The sequence below is a fragment of the Pristiophorus japonicus genome, chromosome 12 (genome assembly GCF_044704955.1).
Source record: "Pristiophorus japonicus isolate sPriJap1 chromosome 12, sPriJap1.hap1, whole genome shotgun sequence".
Lineage (NCBI taxonomy): Eukaryota > Metazoa > Chordata > Chondrichthyes > Pristiophoridae > Pristiophorus > Pristiophorus japonicus.
Window position 1 is genome coordinate 193,598,450 of NC_091988.1, and position 23,762 is coordinate 193,622,211.

At 43.1% G+C, this 23,762-nt stretch overlaps 1 protein-coding gene across 7 annotated transcripts in view; it reads right to left on the bottom strand.

Annotated features, from left to right (window-relative positions):
* Nucleotides 1-23,762, bottom strand: part of LOC139277623 (nuclear receptor coactivator 3-like) — a 210,518-nt gene that overhangs the window by 55,934 nt on the left and 130,822 nt on the right. For 6 of the 7 annotated variants that reach the window (XM_070896338.1, XM_070896337.1, XM_070896336.1 and 3 more), the window contains one exon: nt 13,998-14,073. The exons of the other annotated variant lie outside the window; for it this stretch is intronic. The gene's annotated coding sequence lies outside the window, so the exon portion shown is untranslated. The remainder of the gene's footprint in view (nt 1-13,997; nt 14,074-23,762) is intronic. 7 annotated transcript variants of the gene reach the window in all.

Below are 23,762 nucleotides of genomic sequence, written 5' to 3' on the forward strand. Positions count from 1 at the left end.
GTAGTATTAAGGAGACTTTGAAAGAGACCTGGGAGTGATTATAGATTTCTCATTTACGATGTAAAGACAATGGTGTGCTCCTCCATGTTCCACAGGAATCAAGTGTGGTGCTGCTGCCCCGTACTTACCCGCTCCGCAACCACTCTCCTCCTAGGGGATTGCAGCTTGCTGGTGCATTGTTAATGAGGCCCGGGCCTTGAAATGGCTTAGGCCTTCCACGGGTCGGCCACCCGAAAGTTACAATCTACCCCGGTGTGGAGAAGGAGGGAAGGGAAGGAAAGAGGGAGGGAAGGAAAGAGGGAGGGAGGGAAGGAAAGAGGGAGGGAGGGAAGGAAAGAGGGAGGGAGGGAAGGAAAGAGGGAGGGAAAGAGGGAGGGAAGGAAAGAGGGAGGGAAAGAGGGAGGGAGGGAAGGGGGAAAGAGGGAGGGAGGGAGGGGGGGAAAGAGGGAGGGAGGGAGGGGGGGAAAAGGGGAGGGAGGGGGGGAAAGAGGGAGGGGGGGAGGGAGGGGAGGGAGGGAGGAAGAGGGGGGGAGGGAGGGAGGGGCGGAGGGAGGGAGGGGCGGAGGGAGGGGAGGGAGGGAGGGAGGGAGGGAGGGGAGGGAGGGAGGGAGGGAGGGGAGGGAGGGGAGGGGAGAGAGGGAGGGAGGGGAGGGAAGGACTTGCATTTATATAGCGCCTTTCACAACTACCAGACTTCTCAAAGTGCTTTACAGCCAATTAAGTACTTTTGGATTGCAGTCACTGTTGTGATGTGGGAAACATGGCAGCCAATTTGCGCACAGCAAGCTCCCACAAATATGATAATGACCAAATAACCTGTTTTTGTTATGTTGATTGAGGGATAAATATTGGCCAGGCCACCTGGAATAACTCCCCTGCTCTTCGAAATAGTGCCCTGGAAACTTTTACGACCACCTGAGAGAGCAGACGGGGCCTCGGTTTAACGTCTCATCCGAAAGATGGCACCTCAAACAGTGCAGCACTCCCTCAGCACTGCACTGCAGCATCAGCCGAGATTTATGTGCTCATGTCCCTGGAGTGGGACTTGAACCCACAACCTTCTGACTCAGAGGCAAGTGTGCTCATCATCATCATCATAGGTGGTCCCTCGAACGAGGATGACTTGCTTTCACGAGAGTTCACAGATGTTTCAATGAAGGACCCGATATTTCAGTCCTGAACTCCAGTTGAGGCGGTGGGGGGGGGGGGGGGGGGCGGAGAAAGAGATGCCTGTGCATGGATTTTTTTAACATGTGGTGACCGTTGCACATCAACCACCACACTGGATCGACAGAGCTAGGCCTTTATCCAGTGGCAAGGGTTGAACCAGGACAACTAGAGACCTGCTCTGCTGCACGGACCTGGTGCACACACATATCGCAGTGTGGACAGGTCCGTGCTGCCCCTGCCCCAATACCCTCATTCGCCGCACCTTCGCCCACGATTTTCCAGGGCCCGGCGCTCCAGCTCTATTTATAGCCCCGACCTGCGGTGGTGTTCTCGCACAGGTCGGGGCGGCCCACAATGTTCCAGGGCCCGGCACTCCAGCTCCACCCACTATCCACTGAGCCACAGCTGAAACAGAATGCTTGGACTCATAGCCAGAGCAGTGGAAAAGTGTGGACAAACATTATGCTGAAAGTTCATATTGCATCTCAACCAGACTACTCTTAGCATAGTTTGTGTTATTTTATTTGCCACACTTCAGTAGGGGCATGAATGCATTGGAAAGGGTGCAAAGAGCAATAACAATGACTACGAGTGTAGAAGAAATGGACGATGAGGAAAGATTATAAAAGCTTAAGCTCTATCACCTAGAAAGAAGAATGACATTATGGAGGCATAGTTGCAAAAAGCATAGATAAGGTGAAGCCAGGTCAGTAAAGCATGAATTTTAATTATTGAAAAATAAATTAGAAACAAATCTTAAAATAAGATTACTCAATAGGGTGATAAATGTTTGGCATAATCTGCCAGTTAAGTAGAGGACTCAATGGTACTGGAGGAGTTCGAGGGGTGGTTGGATGCAGGGTTGGAGAAGTTGTAATAGGAGAGGAAGAAGCTGGGTGGGTTGACTGATCTTCACTTTTTCTTATGTTAAGTGAATCTCAAAATCATACTGATCAGTTATGATCATCCCCAATATATACACAGTAAGCAGTGACTGGCAGTTTTCTTTCAAACCAGCAGATTCCAGAATAGAGGCATCAAGGTCCCGTGAAGACCTGCCTCCCCATCTCATTTTCAGATTCCCATGCAAATAATTATGCTTTGCACCTTCAGATCGAGGCTCCATACATAGAGATGGTCGACTTCCAAGACCACATTCAACAAGAGACGTGACAAATAACCATAAAACTTTTTCAGTCACAAAAACTTGGATAACAGAAATACATGATACGGTCAGCTTCCACACGCAAGCTGCTTATACCCAGGTTGACCTCTGACTCGCGTCACACTGTCAAGACTGCTTGCCCAACAGCAAGTCCTGGATGAGTCTCAACTTCCTCCAGTTTGGCCCCCCACCCCCAAGACAGACTGCTTCCTTGTCACTGATTCCATCTCCCTGTCCAACCATATTCTGAGGCTGAATCAAACCATTCCGATGAAAGGTCCAAACCTGAAACTTTGTCTGTTGTCACCACAGATTCTGTCTGACGTGATTAGCGTTTCCAGCATCAGCAGTTTTTTGCTTTTTCTTTATGAAAGTTGCAATCTTAAGTGTCCTCTTCAACCCTGAGCTACCCCACATCCTATCCATCACCAAGACCACCTATTTCTACCCCTGGAACACTACCTACCAGGTCTCCTAGCCGAGGTCCTCCACCACTGAAACACTCATACATGCCGCCTTTGTCACCTCTGGACCCCAAGGCACTCAAAATAGTCAGTCTTAATGCTTGAAGCACTGATGAGTAGATATGCTAATTGTACAGAATGATATTAGTTCAGCAAGGGAATAGTTAAAAGTAATAGTTATAACATGGTGAAAACTACATGCATTTGCTGCCTATTCAGCAGGCAAAGAGTTAAGAATTTAAATCACAGCCTTTCTTCTCAAGATAACTCCCTCCTCCTCCGGTTTAGCAAGCGGTCTAGGAAATGCAGCTGTTATTTTCCAGACTCAGTTCATTTTTTTATTATTCTGTTGATCATGCTGCCTACTCCATTTATGCTGTCATGAGCTCAATTCCCCAGTGAACCAGGCAGTGTAATTTTTAAGATGTGCCAAGGCAGTGCTTTGGTGCTCTAAATCACTGTACGATGCAATGCTAGGATACAGGTTTTGTGTTCAGAATTTTCCACGTGGCAAGTTCCTACCTCCCCTGGACCAACGAGGGAGATACTGAGAGAAGACCAAGCAGCTTGCCCTAGGAGGAACTAGGACAGCAAGCTGCCACGTACCTCCCTCGTTCAATTTCTGGTGGCTGGTTCAAAACAGACATGGTCAGAGGCTTGAGGAATGGTGCCCACGATGGCACAAGATTTAAAGATAAACAAAAAATTATTTACATTTAATGGTTTAAATCTGCATGAAGTAATTTTGGCAATGTAAATTAATATTACTCTTCTCAAAGTTTGTAACTGCACGAGTGAGGTTCATGGATTTAGTGGCCCTGAATTTGTGGTCGGAGGCTTCCCGCGAGGAAATGCCTCCGATCCGCAAATAAAATGCCTGAGTACATGGTGGTCAGGGAGGTACGGAGACTCATGGTCCTGGGCCTCTCCGGGCACCTGCGGGTCGAAGCCTGCGTATCTCGGGGGCACAGGAGGTTCGTAAGCGCCCCTAGGATCACGTGGGCCAGGCCAACCAATAAAAGAAGGGAATCTCTGTTCATGCTTATGGTTGATTCCGTATATGGGCGGAATCCCCATAAGTATGAATGGGAATACAGGTACCCCAAAAAATACAACTACACTGTCAAATAAATTTAACATTACATATTTAAAATGAATTAAAATGCCATTTAATTAAATATTCAAAACAAAAATTTAATTTTTTGAAAAATAATGTACATGTTTTAACAGGGCTAAAAATAAACATAAAATGTTATGTTTTTTTTAAAAACTCTCACGCTGATAAAAGCAGGACTAAAGCCTGCTTTTACCTGCTTTTACTAGACGCAAGAATTTTACAGCCATTCGTTGGGCAGAAGTTGGACAACCCACTCTCCGCCCACGAATGCCCTTTTCCCGGGGATGCGTTGGACCAGTCAAGAAAATTCTTGACAGATCACAAGTTCCGGGTTTTCGCGCACGTGCTCGTTCACACTTCGTACATAGGGGCCGCAAATATCGACAGAGTGAATTATTCATCCCTAATTCAGAATTATTCCACATCAGTCTCTCTCATGTTTAGTGCAATGCTGGTGATATGTCAATGACAGAAACACAAGCAGTGTCAATTAATTTCCTAATGGTGATGGGCATCCTTCAGTCTGAGGAAGAATTCCCAAGTGTCACAGTGGAGAGCAGGATCTAAACATCAGTCTCCGCATGCTTGGTACTAACACACTACACCACCTGGCTGTACAATGCAAAGTAAAAAAAAAATTGTGTCCATCACTCATCAATGAGAATCCTTCAATCTCCCTCTTTTAGGTTGGATCTAAACCAGTCTTGAAAAGAGACTCTATACAAGTCTTCAATCCTCAATATAATTTTGAATTAGAACATCTACGTAAAAAGACTTAATGCTTTAATTTGACCAGTAAGATGTTATTTTCTGCTTATTAGATACCTAATTAGCTTAACATTAATAACTATAATTCAGATTTAATGTTTTAATTCCAAAGCCTATTATATAAAATAAGGTCATGAAACTTTAATTACTGCTCCTTGCGTTCGAAACACTAACACTAAACACAGCAGATGTGGGTAAGCAGCATGGCTTTTACAGCACAGTATAAAAGAACAGCGTGGCTCAAAAAATAACCACGGGTTCTTCATGCAAACCACTAATTAAAATGCTGCAGTAACGACCTGTATCAATCAAACTCAAAATCATAATTACTGCAGTGCTAATATTTTTCCAACTCTTTGGTAAGAAGCTATGAAGAATTTAGATACTAATATGTTGCAAATGGAGGCTAGTTGGAGCTTGCATTAAAATAAACTGCAACGGACCACAAAGCTTCATTCTAAACTTAAGGTAGTTATTCTATTTAAACATTTAAATTGTTAAGAAGGTCATCAACACCGGTAGAGAAGACATCTGTTTAAAGGCACTTCACAGGAGTGTCATCAAACAAAGATTTACACCAAGGCAAGGAAGGAGACAATAGAACAGGCTTGGTCAAAGAGTTAGGCTTTAGAAACCATCTTAAAGGAGCAGCGGGAGGTGGGGCAGTGGTAGGGATTAGAGAGGTAATTCCAGAAATAAGTACCTGGAGACATTTCACTGCATTAAAGGCGCTTTATAAATACAAGTTGTTGCTGTTGGTAAGGCTGAAGATACGGCTGCCAACGGTGGGCCGAAAGAAGCGAGGAATGCACAAGAGGCCAGAGTTAGAGGAACTCTTGTTCTTGGGAGCCTCTTCGACTGGAGGAGGTTGGAGAGACCGGGAAGGACGAGGCCAGTGAAAATGAGGGATTTGAACACGAGGATGATTATTTTAAAATCGTGCCATTGGTGAATCCGGAGTGATGGGTGAACAGGATTTGGTGCAAGTTAGGATGTTTGCAGCAGAGATTTGGATGAGCTTAATTTCATGGAGGGTGGAAGATGGGAGATTTGCCAGGAAAGCATTGGAATAGTTGAGTCTGGAGGTAACAATTGTACGGATGTGAGACGGAGTTATTATAGAGATGGAAGTAGGCGTTTTTTGTGATGGAGAGGATATGGGGTCAGAAGCTCGGCTCAGATAAATCGAAGGCTGAGGCTGCAAACAGTCTGGCTCAGCCCGAGACAGAGGGGAATGGAATCGATTTATTGCTTGGGAACAGAGCTTGTGGCAGGAGCCAGAGCACCCTTTACTCGCCGAACATTTTAGCAAGAATTATTTTTCATCTTATTTTCTAAGATGTTTTTATTTTCAATGCACTGTGATCCAGAGCCACCTGCGATTCATCAGCTAAGTGGATGCTCAAACAATCTGCTCCTAAGCCTCTCCAACACTGCTCTCAATTCACATACTGTAAGGTGCAGTAGATGTTTTGCTTTTTAAAACTGTAATTGTTCCTTGGTTGAAATATATAGACCCATAGAAATCCAGGTAATTGTAGCTTCTTATAATTGTAGCCGAGATCAGTAAATCACTTGTAGCTTTCAGGGTTCAGGACACAGTCTTTCCTTGCAATATCGTTTTGCATTCACTTCAAAGTGTGATGTCTGGAATGTGACAGACATGCCATTTTTGTACTTATCTATTACATATTTTAAAAAGGTGAGTAGTCTCAGGATTCTACAAGTAATGCACCAGAAGGCGGCGAAGTCAACGTACAGTTTAGTGACAAATTAAAAACAATGGTGTACCACTTAATGTTACGTGACAGCCCAAATCACTCTCTAAATAAGTCATATGCATTCATCCCAGAAAAGGATCAGTGCCTATGGAATAAAAGACCGTCACAGACGACAGTAATGATAAAACACATGACCGAGCGCAATACATTAATCCTTTAAATTGAAATGAAATATAAAAACATTGTGAGAAATGCAATCGCAAATGACTAAAGGAATTCAATTTATTGAACGCTGAAAAGGTGGAACCAAACAGGAAACTAAATGAAGTAGAGAAATAAAGGGGGCCCTCGAAGGCCAGCAGAAAAAGGCAAAAAAGTAATACATTTCCAACTAGGCAAAAAGCCGATTGTCAGGAGTAGATAGCAAGAAAATGAATCGAAGTGCCAAAGCAGCTGAACAGAAAGTGTTACCAAGTTGATAAGTGGTAAAGCCCATGTTAAGTAAATATCTGACACCCCCACCCCCTGCCATGTAAACACAGAGTCCCCAATAATCACCACCCCCCACATCGCAGCATACATCAAGACCACTCGCACCCCACAAAATGAACAGAAACAAAGAACTCAAAAATTTCTGAGGAAAATGGCTGAAATAAGAGTCCAAACCATCTGAAACCCTACTGGAAGTCCGTGAATCTGAGTAAAATGATCGACAAAACCAAAAGCTTCTCACCCCTCACCAATAAATAAGTCTCCGCCCCGCAACTGAGTAGGATTAATGGATTCCAACCCACCCCCCCCCCTCCCAATGAGCACCAAGTTGTGGATTACATAATTCCAGCTCTACATGTTCAAATTCCTGTTCATTCACAATTAGCTGTATTTTCCCTCCCTGCATTTCCTGTTCCAATCCACCAGCAAGCTGACAAACCTTTTCCCCACCAACCCCCTGCTGCTGAAGTACCTTCTCACAGGATACTCCTGTTGCCATTCATTCTCCCTTTCACAGTAAGCTCCCCAACAGCATTTCCAATCCAGTTCACCACCCACTCCCACAATGGCTGTATTTCTTCTCCTCCCATGCCTCAATCCCCCTACCCCAGCTGATCTGAATTCCTCTTTGTCAGCACTCACATCCTCTCCCTCCGGCTCCCCTTTTCTTTATATAATCTTCATCCTTCCCAGTTTTCCCCCCTCCCTGCTGCCCTACTCTCCTCTCTCCCTTGCCTCCACCTCCTACCTCCCCCATATTTGTTCCATTATCCAGCACCCTCTAATTCTGCTTGTGCTGAAAGATTTGCAATGGACTCGAATACCTGTGTGCGCCACAGGAGATTGATTAGCAAAATACTAAAGACAGCAAGTGGTTTCAGGATTGCAAAGGTGTAGATGGCAACGTGAATGTAACGCTCTTTGAGAAAGAAAGACTTGCATTTAAATCGCGCCTTTTACGACCAATTGTAATCACTGTCGTAATGTAGGAAACACGACACAGCAAGCTCCCACAAACAGCAATGTGATAATGACCAGATAATCTGTACTAGTGATGTTTGACTGAGGGATAAATATTGGCTAGGACAATGAGGTTAATGCCACTGCTCTTCTTCAAAATAGTGCCATAGCATCTTTTACGTATGCCTGCAAGGGCAGACAGGGCGTCGGTTTCATGTCCCATCTGAAAGACTCCCTCAATACGGCACTGGAGTGTCAGCCTAGATTTGTGTGCTCAAGTCTCTGGAGCTGGACTTGAACCCACAACCTTCTGACTCAGGAGGTGAGGGTACCCACTGAGCCACGGCTGACACTGCTGTTTCGACCGCTGGGGTGGGGTTGTGCGGGGTGGGGGAAGGGTCATTGGGGAAAGTGGGTGATTGAGAACAATGGGCAACACCTAACATTACATGCAGACACTAATTGATCCGCTAATAATCAACTGGTGCTCCTTTCTCAAAAAATAATCATGGTTGCAGAAACCAGCAAACTGAACGACAGTACTGTACTGTCAAACAGCCTGCGCTTGCCTGAATGTGATACACACATCATCTGAATAAAAGGAATTTTGCTAAAGCAAAAAGGTACATCTATTCGAGGCAATCTATAAATTTTATAAAGGGAGCCCTGCAAGTGCAAAACATTCAAAACTGGAAAAATGCTTGACCGAAAAAACTACCAAGGATTTATTACGATCCTGAACGAGTATTGAACAGCTGAATTAATGGGCCCAAGTTTCCACAAGAAAAAATACGGGCGCCCTTTCGCGCCACAAAGTGCGCCTAAAAAAATCCTCGGTATTCTCCACCTACTTGCAGGTCCTCTGGCCCTCGGCGCAGCCAGCATGAGCTGTAGGGGGGCGGAGCCAGGTCCCTGCGCTGAAAACAGTGCCGGGACCTCTGCACATGCGCGCTACAGTGGGCACGCAAGTGCAGTAGCTCCAGGCGCCGAACTGTGTGGGAGGGGCCCGAAGCACGCAGCACCTAGCCCTGGCTGAATGGCCTCACTGGGGCTGCGTGAATAAGGCTCCTCCCACGGCCAGCTCCTGCTCCCCGCCCCCGCCGACCAGACCCGACCCTCGCTTCCCCCCCCCCCTCCTCCTCCTCCTCCTCCCCCCTCTCTCTCTCTCTCTCTCTCTCTCTCTCTTCCTCCCCACCCTCTCTCTTTTCCCCCCCCCCCGACCTGACCCAACCCAACGCCACCTACCTGTAAATCTGGTGCTGGGGACGGGTCCTGCCTGAAGTCTCGGGCCCGGCCCGTTCAGCCTTTGATCCTGAAAGGCCTGCCTGAAGCACTTTCACACAGGTAGGAAGATGGTTTATTTAATCTTTTCTTTGCTTATAAATGTTTATTCAGGTTGGATTTATTTGTATAATATTTGTATAAGTATAAATAAGGATTTATTATAAAATTTAATGACTTCCCTTCCCCCCCCCCCCCCCCCACCTCGTTCTGGACGCCTAATTTGTAACCTGCGCCTGATTTTTTAATGTGTAGAACAGGTTTTTTCAATTCTACAAAAATCTTCACTTGCTCCATTCTACTTTAGTTTGGAGTACGTTTTCACTGTGGAAACTTTCAAATCAGGCGTCAGTGGCCGGACACGCCCCCTTTTGAAGAAAAAATTCTGTTCCAAAGTAGAACTGTTCTACCTGACTAGAACTGCAGAAAAAAAAAATGTGGAGAATTGCGATTTCTAAGATAGTCCGTTCTCCACCAGTTGCTCCTAAAAATCAGGCGCAAATCATGTGGAAACTTGGGCCCCTTAAGTGGAAGTGGAATGATGTTGCTGCACATGCCGAATTGCCATTGTGGTGATCCAGGAGACAAAACATTTAGAGCTCAACAGATTGAACTTACAAACTCAAACAGCTGCTTAAAGTACCAAGCCCAAGTATCTAGGTGGACCCTCCCATTCCTTTGAGCAGTAAATGCACCTACACAATGATCAGAAATAGACGACCTAAATGTCTTTATCAGATAGCAAAGGGAAACTGTAAGCAGCAACACTACCCACTAGATTGGCAGAAGTACTCTGATGATATTTCCAGACAAAAGACGGGGTGCCATGTAAGCAGCCTTAATCTATAACATATTAGTGCTCCTCCCCCCACCAAGCAAAAATAAGGGATCATACAAAAAATATTGTACCCCACGAAGTAAAGACAGAAGCTATAGCAACAATTAAACCTCAAACTCCAATCCCCCCCATAGTGAGCAGAAAGTGGTTAAGGAAAAGAAACCTAATCCTAACCTCAATCTTCTATCCCCTGTAAGGAACAGAAATCGAATGACGCAAACCCCAAACCTACTACCTCTCCAACCTCGAGGATTTTAGGCCCCAACAAGAAATTTTATCCTCCCCCAGCCTTGAACCACCTCTGCCCCACCCCTTCCCCCATGGAGCAAAAATATTATATACATACACCAAGACATTGATTCCTCCACCCACAACTGAAGAGAGATATTGTGCTACCTTCCCCTTCATCTCCCAACCATCCCCCCCCCCACCCCACCTTATAAGCAGCAATGTCCCCATAAGCGCTTCCCTAATCACTATTATTGAACATCAGTTTAACCTCGGTAGTGGGGAAGATTTTAGAAACAGTAATCAGGGACAAAATTAACAGTTACTTGGATAGGTGTGGATTAATGAAGGAAAGCCAGCACGGATTTTTTAAAGGCAAATCGTGTTTAACCAACTTGATTGAGTTATTTAATAAGGTAACAGAGGGTAGATGAGGGTAATGCGGTTAAAGTAATGTACATGGATTTCAAAAAGGCGTTCGACAAAATGCCACATAATCAACTTTGCTGGCAAGCCTAAACCCATGGAATAAAAGGGACAGTGGCAGCATGGATATGGAATTGACTCAGTGACAGGAAACAGAGAGTAGTGGTGAATGTTGTTTTTCGGACTGGAGGAAGGTATACAGTGGTGTTCCCCAGGGGTCGGTTCGAGGACCACTGCTTTTCTTGATATATATTAATGACTTGGACATGGGTGTACAGAGCACAATTTCAAAATTTGCAGATGGCACAAAACTTGAAAGTTTAGTGAACAGTGAGGAGGAGAGAGATAGACTTCAGGATGACAGACAGGCTGGTGAAATGAGTGGACACATGGCAGATGTAATTTAACGCAGAAAAGTGTGTAATGATACATTTTGGTTAAAAGAATGAGAGGACATATAAACTAAAGGGTACAATCCTGAAAGGGGTGCACGAACAGAAAGACTTGGGGGTAAGTGCACACAAATCATTGAAGGTGGCAGGGCAGGTTGACAAAGCACTTAAAAAGGCTTACGGGATCCTGGGCTTCATAAATAGAAGCATAAAGTATAAAAGTGTGGAAATTATGACGAACCTGTATAAAACACTGGTTCAGCCCCAGTGTCCAATTCTGGGCACCACACTTCAGGAAGGATGTGAAGATCTTAGAGAAGGTGCATAAAAGATTTACGGTTATGATTCCAGAATGAGGAATTTCATATGGAGCAAAGAAAATTGAGGGGAGATTTGATAGATGTGTCCAAAATCAAGAGGGGTCTGGACGCAGTAGATAGAGGCAAACTGTTCCCATGGGCAGAAGGGTCGAGAACCAGAGGACACAGATTAAGGCGATTCGCAAAAGAACCAAAGGAGACACAAGAAAAAACCTTTTGCCGCAGCGAGTGTGGTTAGGATCTGAAATACACTGACTGAAAGGGTGGTGGAGGCAGACTCAATCTTATCTTTCAAATTCGAGTTGGATAAATATCTGAAAGAAAAATATTTGCAGAGCTACGGGGAAAGGGCGGGAAGTGGGACTAGCTGAGAGATGGCATGGGCTCGACGGACCAAATGGCCTTCTACCATGCTGTAACCATTCTATGATTCCATGAACACATATTTACTTTCAATCTGCTACATGTTACTTACCATCTCACTTTATACCCTATGCTTAAGAAAGCTAAACGGTAAATATAAATTCACAGGTAAAAGAACAAACTAATCAAGAGCATTTATAATTTTCAAGCAAACGCAGACAGAATCCCAGAATTCGAAGACCTAAAAATTTGGAAAATTTCCGTAATACTGTGCATTAAACGCAGAATTTAACTTATTCTTTACTATTTAAACAGCTTTACTCAAGCATGGGGCACCACCTCCAGAAGGGGAGAAAATGTGGACAAGAAGGGAATGGTTAGGAACATTCTGCTGTGGAGATGAGTGGCCACTGTATAGGATTACAACCACAGAATGGAGGGCTCATTAAATTGCTACGTAATATTCCATTAAAGAAACTTCAGGGCTTCTGTATTATGCTGCTTCATTTTCTTCAGGGAATAGAATGAATGAATCGCTTTCTCCAATGTGTACAATTCTCAAACATCTATACAAGTACTCTTTAGATTATGAGAAAAACCACTATTCCTCCAAGGAGGGGAATTTACACTCAAATAAAAGTTCTACTGCAGCCCGTGCTTTTTTTAGTATTACAAATGGAAACAAATTAAAAACCGCACAGCCAGCCTACAATTCAGCCTCTTAAACCATTGGAAATTCACTTTCCTGTAGTCTTGGAAGCATCAGTAACACTTTCTACTGCAGCAAAAATAAAGAGGTTGCAGGCTTTATCATTGAATGTTTTATCTTTAATCTACGCAGTAACTTAAAGTCTATTTCCCTGGTCAGTACATACATAGAAACAGTCAAGGGATGCAGGGAATTCATTTATGTAATAAAGCTGCTGAGGAGCAATTTTGCCAGCAAATATGCATAGCTATAAAGATTCTTGGGAGATGTAGCTTTACACTTTATCAGTGTTATTTTAGGTACATGCAGAGTAGGTACAGATAATTAAAATTATATTTTGCCAATTCATAGCTCTTCGTACACTAGTGCCATAAAAACAAAAAAATATATATATAGTGCAAGGAACAATATTCAAGAAATTAGATGACAGGAGCCAGCCCTGTATAGTTTTGTCTGTTCTATTGCTCCACAGGTATTCTGTTATTAAACTATATGGTGGCCATACAAAATGCCGTTAATCAACCGCACATTATTTTCTTTACAACAACTTGCATTTACATAATGCATTTAGCACAGGAAAACATACCACGGCACTTCACAGAAGCATAATCAGACAAAAATTGACACCAAGCTAAAAAATATTAGGGTGGATGACTAAAATGACTAATAATGTAGGTTTTAAGGAAGGTTTTAAAGTAGAGCGAGGTGGAGAGGTTTTGGGAGTAAATTCGAGCTTTTATGGAATGCCACTGATGAAGCAAAGGAATTGGTGATGCTCAAGAGGACAGAGCTGGAGAAAGAGTTTTTGGATAACGAGGGGCAAGGTATTGAAGAGATTGGAATACAAAGATGAGAATTTTTAAATCAAGGAGTTGGTGGACCAGGAGCCAATATAGGTCATTGTGCACAGTGGAGAGCAGGACTTGTTGCGGGGTAGGACATGGGCAGCAGAGTTTTGTAAGAGCTGAAGTTTATGAAGGATGGATGTTGGGAGGCTGGCAAGATGATCACTGGAATAGTCTAGTCTGGAGGTCATAAAAACCTGAATGAGGGTTTCAGCAGCAAATAGACTGAGGCAGGCAGTGCTATGCAGATGGAGGTAGGTGATCTTTGTGATGGACAGCATATGGGGTCAGAAGCTCAGCTCAGGGTCAAATATTATGGTGAGCTCACAAGCAGTTTAGTTCAGCCTGAGACAGTGGCCCGGGAGGGAAATGGAGAGGGAAGAGAGTTTGTGTTGTGGCCGAAAACAATGGCTTCGGTCGTCTTAATATCTAACAAAGGTTCTTATCTGAGCTATTGATTTCACAACCAAAATTGTGCATCAGATACTCCAAACAAACCTAATTATTATTAGTTCTTAATATTCAGGCTGAATGTGTCAAACTTCATATAAATGTGAAAACTAGCATTAAGCTCAATACCCATATTACAGTTGGATAAACTGCACCAAGGATACACCAAGCCCGGCCCCAAAATGATTGAAGAATAGATCTTGATTCTTCAAGAAACCTCATTATTTTTACTTGTTCCTCTGCAAGGGAAAATGGCCCCAAATTTTACTAGTATTAGTCACTATATACCTCAGCTTCAATCTGTAAACATCTGGATGACCCTGCAACTTCTCGTAATAGTGCCTTCAGTCATCATGCGTCATATCTGAAAAGCAACAGAGACATTAAAGTCTTCACTAAACATGCAGCCAGTGTTACCTCATTCATGAACCTCTGCTATCTGTACACATGTATACATGGCTGGATCACATTTTCTTCCAAACACTCAAACAGCTAGCACGGTCATTTCCACAGAAGTATTGGAGTGAATAAATGAAACTAGACTGCAATCCAATGTGTTCACTCCCTATATTAGCAGTAACTTTGTGTGCATCAGAGCATGGTGCAGTGCCTTTCCACGTTTAAACTTGCTCCTCCTTGTTGAATGATTTACTTTTGGCACAAAGAGGTGGGATACTTCCAATTAACATTTCTGTTGGGCAACTGCATCACAGCATTGGATGTTATCCTCACCAATCACTGTCAAACCCTGCAACTACTGAAGAGATAACCGAAGGCCGAGGAAGAATTTTCTTTTCAGTTTTAATTCAGAAATGGAAGTTTTCACTTTGAATTCTACTCGTTTAATCCTGTACAAAAGAACCTTCTGAAACTATTCTTTTTTAAATCTACATTGCTTGGCTGCCCAACATACATATGGAGTGATACAGTAACCCGAGTTTCACATGTGATAGCTTCCTGATCTCAATCATAGTTAGGGGGAAGTTTTATGGTAAAGTTATCAATTTTACTCATCCACACCAGTGTTAAAAAGTTACCCGAAAGAATTTTAATCATAGGTTTGTTGCGAATGTTTCTCTAGCAGTGCAAGGGTCTAGTTAAAGGCGAGAGAGATTCATGTCCTAAAGTAACATTTTCTGCCAAGTGGTGATAAAAATTGTGTTGAACTTTTGCACCTTTGTTTGGTAGGGTTGGGGGAAGGGGGTAGACATCTTCAATTTAATGTGATGAGAAACAGTTCCAAGGACACGGAGACACATCAATGCAACATTTATTAATGGTTATTACAGTAATTCAGTTGGAAGCTAAAATGTCATAGCTGTATAGTATATATTCCAGCAGCTCAATCACTGTGTGCAAAACATGGGAACATGAGGGAGTAGGAATACTGTATTTTGCCGCAAGCAACACGAGTTTCATCATATATAGGCTCACCATTGACCTATTTTCAAACAGAAAAAGAAAATTCAAGTTAAAATCTCTCTACTGCTATCTCATCCGATACACAAAACATTGTTGCAGTTTTTTTTCAAAAATATGGAACAGGCCAAGGTCATTCCAAAAAAGAAAGATCTGTTTCGAGTCCAAATGCACTGTGGGCCCAAATGTCTAACTGGCAGAGTGGGAATCGTGATTCATCTGCGAGGCTGGTGTGTCGGACATTTGAATAAAACAGATAGCCCCTGTGCCAGTATAGAACATCTTGGGTACCTGTTAAATTTGGAGGAAAGTTGGGAGAGCGCAAAATACAGCACTTGAAAGCCATATTATTTAATGTGATGTAATATAATGAGCAAGTTATTATTTAAATAGAGAAAGATTGCAAAGTGCTGCAGTACAGCGGGACCTGGGGCTACTTGTGCATGAAACACAAAAGGATAGTATGCAGGTACAGCAAGTGATCAGGAAGGCCAATGGAATTTTGGCCTTTATTGCAAAGGGGATAGAGTATGAAAGCAGGGAAGTCTTGCTACAGCTATACAGGGTATTGGTGAGGCCACACCTGGAATACTGCGTGCAGTTTTGGTTCCCATATTTACAAAAGGATATACTTGCTTTGGAGGCAGTTCAGAGAAGGTTCACAAGGTTGATTCCAGGGATGAGGGGGTTGACTTATGAGGAAAGGTTGAGGAGGTTGGGCCTCTACTCATTGGAATTCAGAAGAATGAGAGGTGATTTTATCGAAATGTATAAGATTATGAGGGGGCTTGACAAGGTGGATGCAGAGAGGATGTTTCCACTGATGAGGGAGACTAGAACTAGAGGGCATGATCTTAGAATAAGGGGTCGCCCATTTAAAACAGAGGAGGAGAAATTTCTTGTCGGAGGGTTGTAAATCTGTGGAATTCGCTGCCTCCGAGAGCTGTGGAAGCTGGGTCATTGAATAAATTTAACACAGAAATAGACAGCTTCTTAAACGATAAGGGGTAAGGGGTTATGGGGAGCGGGCGGGGAAGTGGACCTGAGTCCATGATCAGATCAGCCATGGCGGAGCTGGCTCGAGGGGCCGTATGGCCTACTCCTGTTCCTATTCCTTATGTCCTTATGATGTGGAGTCGCTGGAATCTGTAAAATCGGACCCTTTTATGAGAGGGCCAAATTACATTGCACAAACTGTCATCTTGTGGAGTGTTTAATCAAGTAAATCTGGCCAGGAACACCCCTGCGGTCCCCAATTTTTGGTCGCTTATTTGCAAATTTTTTTTTGCACTGCCTCCCGGAGCTCCAGCCATGTTTGCCTGCGCCAAGTTCGTCTGCACACCCAGCACTTTGGCTCGCTGCAGTTCTAGGCTGCATTATAAACCATCCAGTGCGTTTGGAGCAGGAGATGGGAACAGTGGGAATGCGTCAATGATGGCATCCCACTGGCCCCATCTCCTTTTGGAACACCAGGCTTCCAAGGGTGAACGGGACCCACCCTGGTTCCCGCAGGAAATTGGCATGACCTGGTCTTCATAGGAGAGACCCAGCGTTACTACTTTCACCTCATTTTCTGCCCGACTACACCTGCCCCCAAACGCCATCTTTCAACTGCAAGATATCCACCTTCGGTACATTGCTCGATCAGAGAAAATTCAGTGTCAATACCCATTACAAATTTATATCGCCAATAAACCCGGCATTCTTTCAAGTCTTCTCAGCTCGCCTCCTCTTGCACCACAGCCTTCCTTCACCCTGAATTGAGGCTGATATATCAGAATGTCAACCTTATACTGTTTTTTAGTCAGAGAGTTTACCACAAACAATCAATGGCCTAATGTTCTTTCTTTAAACTTATTACTCCCATTGCAGGTAGTAATAAGCTAGTAATCTAAGTTCTCGTAACTATGGCCCTGAAATTAGGCTCTGGGACAATAATCACTGAGGCTTAATGCATTCATTTTAAACTGGTTACTGCCATCGTTAAACTAGTGATGGGAGGCCAATGTATTCTACTTTTTGATTTAAATAGGTCAATACATAAAACTCCATTAGAATCCTTTTAGCATCAGAAGAGAACAAACAATTCTTTCTTCATCCTTCATTCAAAGTCATTATATGTACAAAACAGCGTGTTATTCAGCAGCTAGATGAATGGGTAAAACTGGAGTTCAGTGAGTGGAAGTGCAAGGCCATCCACTTTGGATCAGAGAAAGACAAATCAGACTATTTTCTTAATGGTGAGAGACTGTGGATGAGTAAAGGGAATTTGATGCACATGTACACAAATCATTAACACTATTACACAGGTACACAACGTAATCAAAAAAGGCTAATGGAATGTTGGCCTTCATCTCAAGGGGGTTGAAACTCAAAAGGGATGCTTCAGTTTGGTCAGACCCCATCTGGAGTACTGCGTTGAGTTTTGGGCACCAAACCTCAGCAAAGATATACTTACATCGGAAGGGTTACAACACAGATTCACCAGAATGATTATGAGGACAGGTTGCATACACTCAGCTTGTGTTCCTGTGAGTTTAGACAGTTGAGGAGTGATCTGATCGAGGCATTTAAAATGATTAAAGGATTCAAGAGGGTAGACACAGAGAAACTATTTCCTCTGGTGGGGGAGTCCAGAACAAGAGGGCATAATCTTAAAATCATAGCTGAGCCATTTAAAAGTGAAAATCAGGAAGATTTCTTCACACAAAAGGTAGAGAAAAAGTTGTAACTCTTCCCCTAAAGGCTGTGGCTGCTGGGTCAATTAACATTTTTATCACTGAGATTTTTGTTAGGCAAGGGTATCAAGGGATATGGAACAACGGCGGGTAAATGGAGTTGAGATACAGATCAGCCATGATCTAATTGAATGGCGGAACAAGCATGAGGGGCTGAATGGCTGACTCCTGTTTCTAGGTTTCTATCATTTACTTTAAGCTAGTAATACTGCACTTAAATGCTATTCAACAACTAAACTGGCAATGAATAGCAATTCAACATTTTTCCTTATTCTTCTCATCTTTTAGAGCTCATGTGACCAGTACTAGTTTAGTGTTAAAATCTACCAGTAAACGTAATAATTTTCTTCAAACATTGAAAAACAAGGCACAAGGCATGTTCCAACATGACTACTTACTCACTTAATGTACTACAATAAACCTTTCATTTTACATTTGAAAAAGGACTTGAATTATTTTTATTACCTCAGACAGCAAGTCCAGAAAAAAATGACACAGCCTCAGTGGGTAAACTAATTTTGAAAATTTTCAGCCACAGTATAAAAAAAGTACCAAGGAGAAATGAGGAACCAGCAGGAAACAGAGCAATAAATACATTTTTTTCTTCAAAAGATACCATTCACAAATCAAGTAGCACAAAATCTGCCAAATTGTTCAAATATTTCTTCACAATTTTTGGCTGCCATTTTCCTTCTTCACTCAAGTCAGTGTATGTAGCTAATACGGACATTTACAACATGATGCACATAGAATTTACAATTCTTGGTTATTTAATGTTAGCAATGAAGTTTTCTCCCACACAGACCACTCATGCTGTCTGGAGCCTGGGACTTGAGCTGGAAATTTCACTTGGGCAGTGGGTACTGAGGATTTCCAGATCTCTGACAAATCCTGCGCGAGATTGTGGAGTAAGTGACACATGCACTATGGGATCAGGCTTTCACCCTGCATGCGCGTTGAGAGTGTATCCTGACAACCTGTGTCACAACCAGGCAGAACATTTACAAACTGAGGTGTAAGCCATGGGGAGTAGAAGAACAAAAAGTAATTTTTTTCCTCTCAACATGTTATATAATTTAAATCATTGAATAAGGATTGAGATAATCGTGTGGCTTGGGTTGAGGTTTTCGCTGCATTAACCTGATGTTCACATTGTGATGAAAGGAGGATGCAAAACTACAAATCCACTATGGGAAATAAGAAATAAAACTATTCCCCTCTTCCCCTCTCTTACCAAATCCAAGCTCATATATTCCAGGAGACCTATCTTCTTCCCCTTTAATAACCTCCTCGCTCAATTCTCTATCATTTAAATTCCCCACGGGCTCCCACGCTTGCTGGCATCATCCTCAGGGACTATCCCTCTCCTTTTCAAAATCTATCACCGCCCCCCCCTTAAAAAAAAAAATCCTCATCCCAAATGGCCCCTGTAGCTACTGCTCTCTCTCTAGACTCCCATTCCTTGGGGATCTTTGATCATGTTGTCAGCTCCCAGGTATATGCCATTCTCATTTGAAACGTTACAAGGTCACCCTCAAAGCCTCCCTGATAAAGTGCGACATCCCCACCGACACCGGAGTCCCTGGTCAAAGACCGCCCTAAGTGGAGGAAGTGCATCCGGGAGGGCGCTGAGCACCTCACATCTCATCGCCGAGAGCATGCAGAAATCAAGCACAGGCAGCGGAAAGAGCGTGTGGCAAACCAGTCCCACCCACCTTTTCCCTCAACGACTACCTGCCCCACCTGTGACAGGGACTGTGCTTCTCACATTGGACTGTACAGCCACCTAAGAACTCATGTTAAGAGTGGAAGCAAGTCTTCCTCGATTCATCATAGGCAATCCTATTGATGCATATCATCATAGGCATCAATAGGATTGTCTATGATGATATGCCATTTTCATTTGAAATACCTTCAATCCAGGTTCTGCCATCCCAATAACATCAAAATGCCCCTAGTCACAAATGATATCCTTTGTGACCTTATTTGGACTTGCCCTTCTTGACCTTTCCATAGACCGTGACATGGTTGACAATGCCATTCTCCTTCACTGTCTGTGTTGTCCAGCTCTATGGGGCTGCCTGTGCATGGTTCCATAAGAACATAAGAAATAGGAACAGGATTAGACCATTGGCCCCACGAGCCTGCTCCGCCATTCAATAAGATCAATGTTGATCTGATCTTGGACTCAGCTCCACTTCCCTGCCCGCTCCCATAGCCCTTCACTCCCTTTTTGTTCAAAAATCTGTCGATCTCCACCTTAAATATATTCAATGACCCAGCCTCCACAGCTCTCAGGGGCAGAGAATTCCATAGATTTACAACCCTCAGATGAAATTCCTCCTCATCTCAGTTTTAAATGGGCGGCCCCTTATTCTAAGACTATGTACCCTAGATTTAGTTTCCCTTATGAGTGGAAATATCCTCTCTGCATCCACTTTGTTGAGCCCCCTCATTATCTTATATGTTTCCATAAGATCACCTCTCATTCTTCTGAACTCCAATGAGTACAGGCCTAACCTACTCAACCGATCTTCATAGGTCAATCCCCTCATCTCCAGAATCAACCTAGTGAACCTTCTCTGAACAGCCTCCAATGCAAGTCTATCCTTCCTTAAATAGAGAGACCAAAACTGTACACAGTATTCCAGGTGTGGTCTCACCAATACCCTGTACAGTTGTAGCAGGACTTCTCTGCTTTTATACTCTATCTCCCTTGCAATAAAGGCCAACATTCCACTTGCCTTCCTGATTACTTGCTGTATCTGCATACTAACTTTTTGTGTTTCATGCACAAGGACCCCCAGGTTTCTCTGTACTGCAGCACTTTGCAATTTTCCATTTAAGTTATAATTTGCTTTTCTATTATTTCCGCCGAAGTGGATAACCTCACATTTTCCCACATTATACTCCATCTGCCAAATTTTTGCCCACTCACTTAGCCTGTCTATATCCCTTTGCAGATTTTTTTGTGTCCTCCTCGCAATTTGCTTTCCCACCCATCTTGGGACCATCAGCAAACTTGGCTACATTACACTCTATCCCTTCATCCAAGTCATTAATATAGATTGCAAATAGTTGTGGACCCAGCATCGATCCCTGCAGCACCCCACTATTCACTGTTTGCCAACCGGAAACTGACCCATTTATCCCGACTCTCTGTTTTCTGTTAGTTCGCCAATCCTCTATCCGTGCTAATATATTACCCCCAACCCCGTGAGCTTTTATCTTGTGCAGTAACCTCATATGTGGCACCTTATCAAATGCCTTCTGGAAATCCAAATACACCATATCCACTGGTTCCCCCTTATCCACCCTGCTCGTTACATCCTCAAAGAACTCCCAACAAATTTGTCAAACATGATTTCCCTTTCATAAAACCATTCCTACCCATCTGAAACCAGCCAGCAATTCTCCAGTACCGGCTTCTCTTCCCTCCCAGGCACCATTATCTTGGGAGCCCCAAAGAATCTATCCTTGACTTCCTTTACTTATATACATGTTGCCTCCTCGGTGGCATTATTCATCACTACTGGGTCAATTTCCATATGTTGGTGACTCACAACTCTACCTGTTGACCACTTTCATGAACCCCGCAACAACCTTTGTGCGGTCAGGCTGCTTATCCAAATTTATGTCATGGATAAGCTGCAACTTTCACCAGTTTAACATATGGAAGACTGAAGACATCACTCTTGGTTCCCGTAACAAACTCTGCTCCTTTGCTGTTAATTCCACCTCCCTTCCCATCCAATTGTTCAAGTTGAACCAGGCTGCGTACAAGCTCGCTGTGCTATTTGACCCTAAAGTAAGCTTAGCTAAGCGGAGCTTGAAACTCCATATTCTATTCATCATCAAAGGAGACCATTTCCACCACCACAAAAACCGCTCATCTCCACCCTTACCTCAGTCGCTCCATCATTGAAATTCTTAGTCATCCCCAGACTTGAATACTCCAATTCCCTTCTTGTTGGCAACTCATCCTCCATAAACAACTTATCCTAAGCACTGCCATTCTTTATCCTGCCTGGCCATCAACCATAGCCTTGCATTCCTCATCACCCAATGTATTACAGTGAAAATCTTCATCCTCAAATCATTGGCCTCACACAATGCTATGTCTGCAATCTCTTTCAGCCCAATACGGACTCCCCCACTGTCCTCTGACTCTGGATTTATATGCAACTCCCTAAATCACTCCACCCCATATTTGGTGCCAGAGCCTTCGACTGCCTCAGTCCTGATCTGTGCTCCCTAAACCTCACTGCCTCTCCCCCTTTTTAAAAAAAAAAATCGCTCAAAACCCATCTTTGCAACCAAGCATTTAGTCAGCTATCAGAATTTCTTATTTCCTAGCTATGTGACCATTTTGTGAAATGTTGGATTTTTTCCCCCCATGTTATACATACTGTTGTGGTTGATTATGTGAATAAGCAAGCAGGAGGAAGATTTTGGGGGAGAGCGCAGGGGTGGACAAACTTGTGTCTTAAGCAAATACTATAAATCCACAGTCATGGGATGAGCAAACAAGTAATTTTAGAATGCAATAAATAACTCAGAGGTTTTGGTTTGGGGGTGTAGGGGAGGGTAAGAGAACAAAGTTATGTGCATCTTAAGTAAGGTTTTGTAAAGTGGCAAAAAAAGTAATAAAACTTTGTGATAACTGCACCTTTCAGCCTCAGTTTCGTGTAATTTATTTTTTATCTGCATTATATAACATTTGTGTGTTAAAACCATCCAATCTTTCATAAACAAAGTGTATTATGTGCCGGGGAGGGAGTGGGGAAATGTTTGTTCTTCTATTTGAAAAGGACCTCTAAAATATTTTAAATGCCCCAATTTTTGAAGATTTCCATGCAAAACCAGGTGCTGATGAACAACCAGCCATCTTGAAATAAATCACTGTTTGTGATTGTGTTCTTTGATCAAAAATTAGTGAGTGTTCCGATAATCCAGAATGAAGAGTGAGTTACACCTTTACAGTGGATACTGACAGGCCTGTGAAATTAATCCAAATGACAATCAATTATAAGATTATAGGAATCAGTATACAACTCCTCTGAATAAAACAGTGAGACTACATGCTTTTCCACATACAGAAATCATTCACCTTGATATTTGGATGAGAAAATGGAATTCAAAATACAGATCCGCAATAACCAATGCAACAGACAAACCCATTATACAATTAGTGAAATACTTAATTTCCAAGTGAAATTTAAGAAAAGCAAAAATTTTAGAATTGGCTGCCACTCTTGGATGGTTGGTGTAGTGAAATATAGTATTATCGGGATTGCTGCTGCACCAAAGGCAAAATCCAATTCACAGTAAAATTACTGAAAATACACCATCGACAGAATCAGCTACTATACACCATGTCAGGATAATCTAATAGTTCCACCAGCAAAGAAAGGGAAAAATTGTCCTTCCCAATAAAGATGACCATAGTGCCAGCTGCAACATGACCCAAACGATGGCTTTCACGGAGAGCTGCCAATCAACCCGACAGGCACAGCATAGAATATATTGTAGGTTCATTAACTGGCAGAAATCAGGAAAGCCATCAATAAAGGCACAATGAAAAAAAGACTGCCAGCAGGTTACAATACCCACATCATTATCTTCTGCTACTTGTGCACGTACAAGATAGGAAAATTTGACTGGAGAATAAAAACTGATGAAATTACCAGGGCTGTTTGTGTATGTACCACAGAGATGTGAATGGGAGTTATAGCTTAGCAGCTCTGGTGAAGTCACTGAATTTCTTGTGACACTGGCAGCCACCACTCTCCATTGCTGCTATGCTATTTGTCTGGGTGCCCATCACTAGGAAAAAGCACCTCCTCCAGCAGCTCCCTCTACAGCATCATCTGTAAACACGGGGGGCCCTGACTGC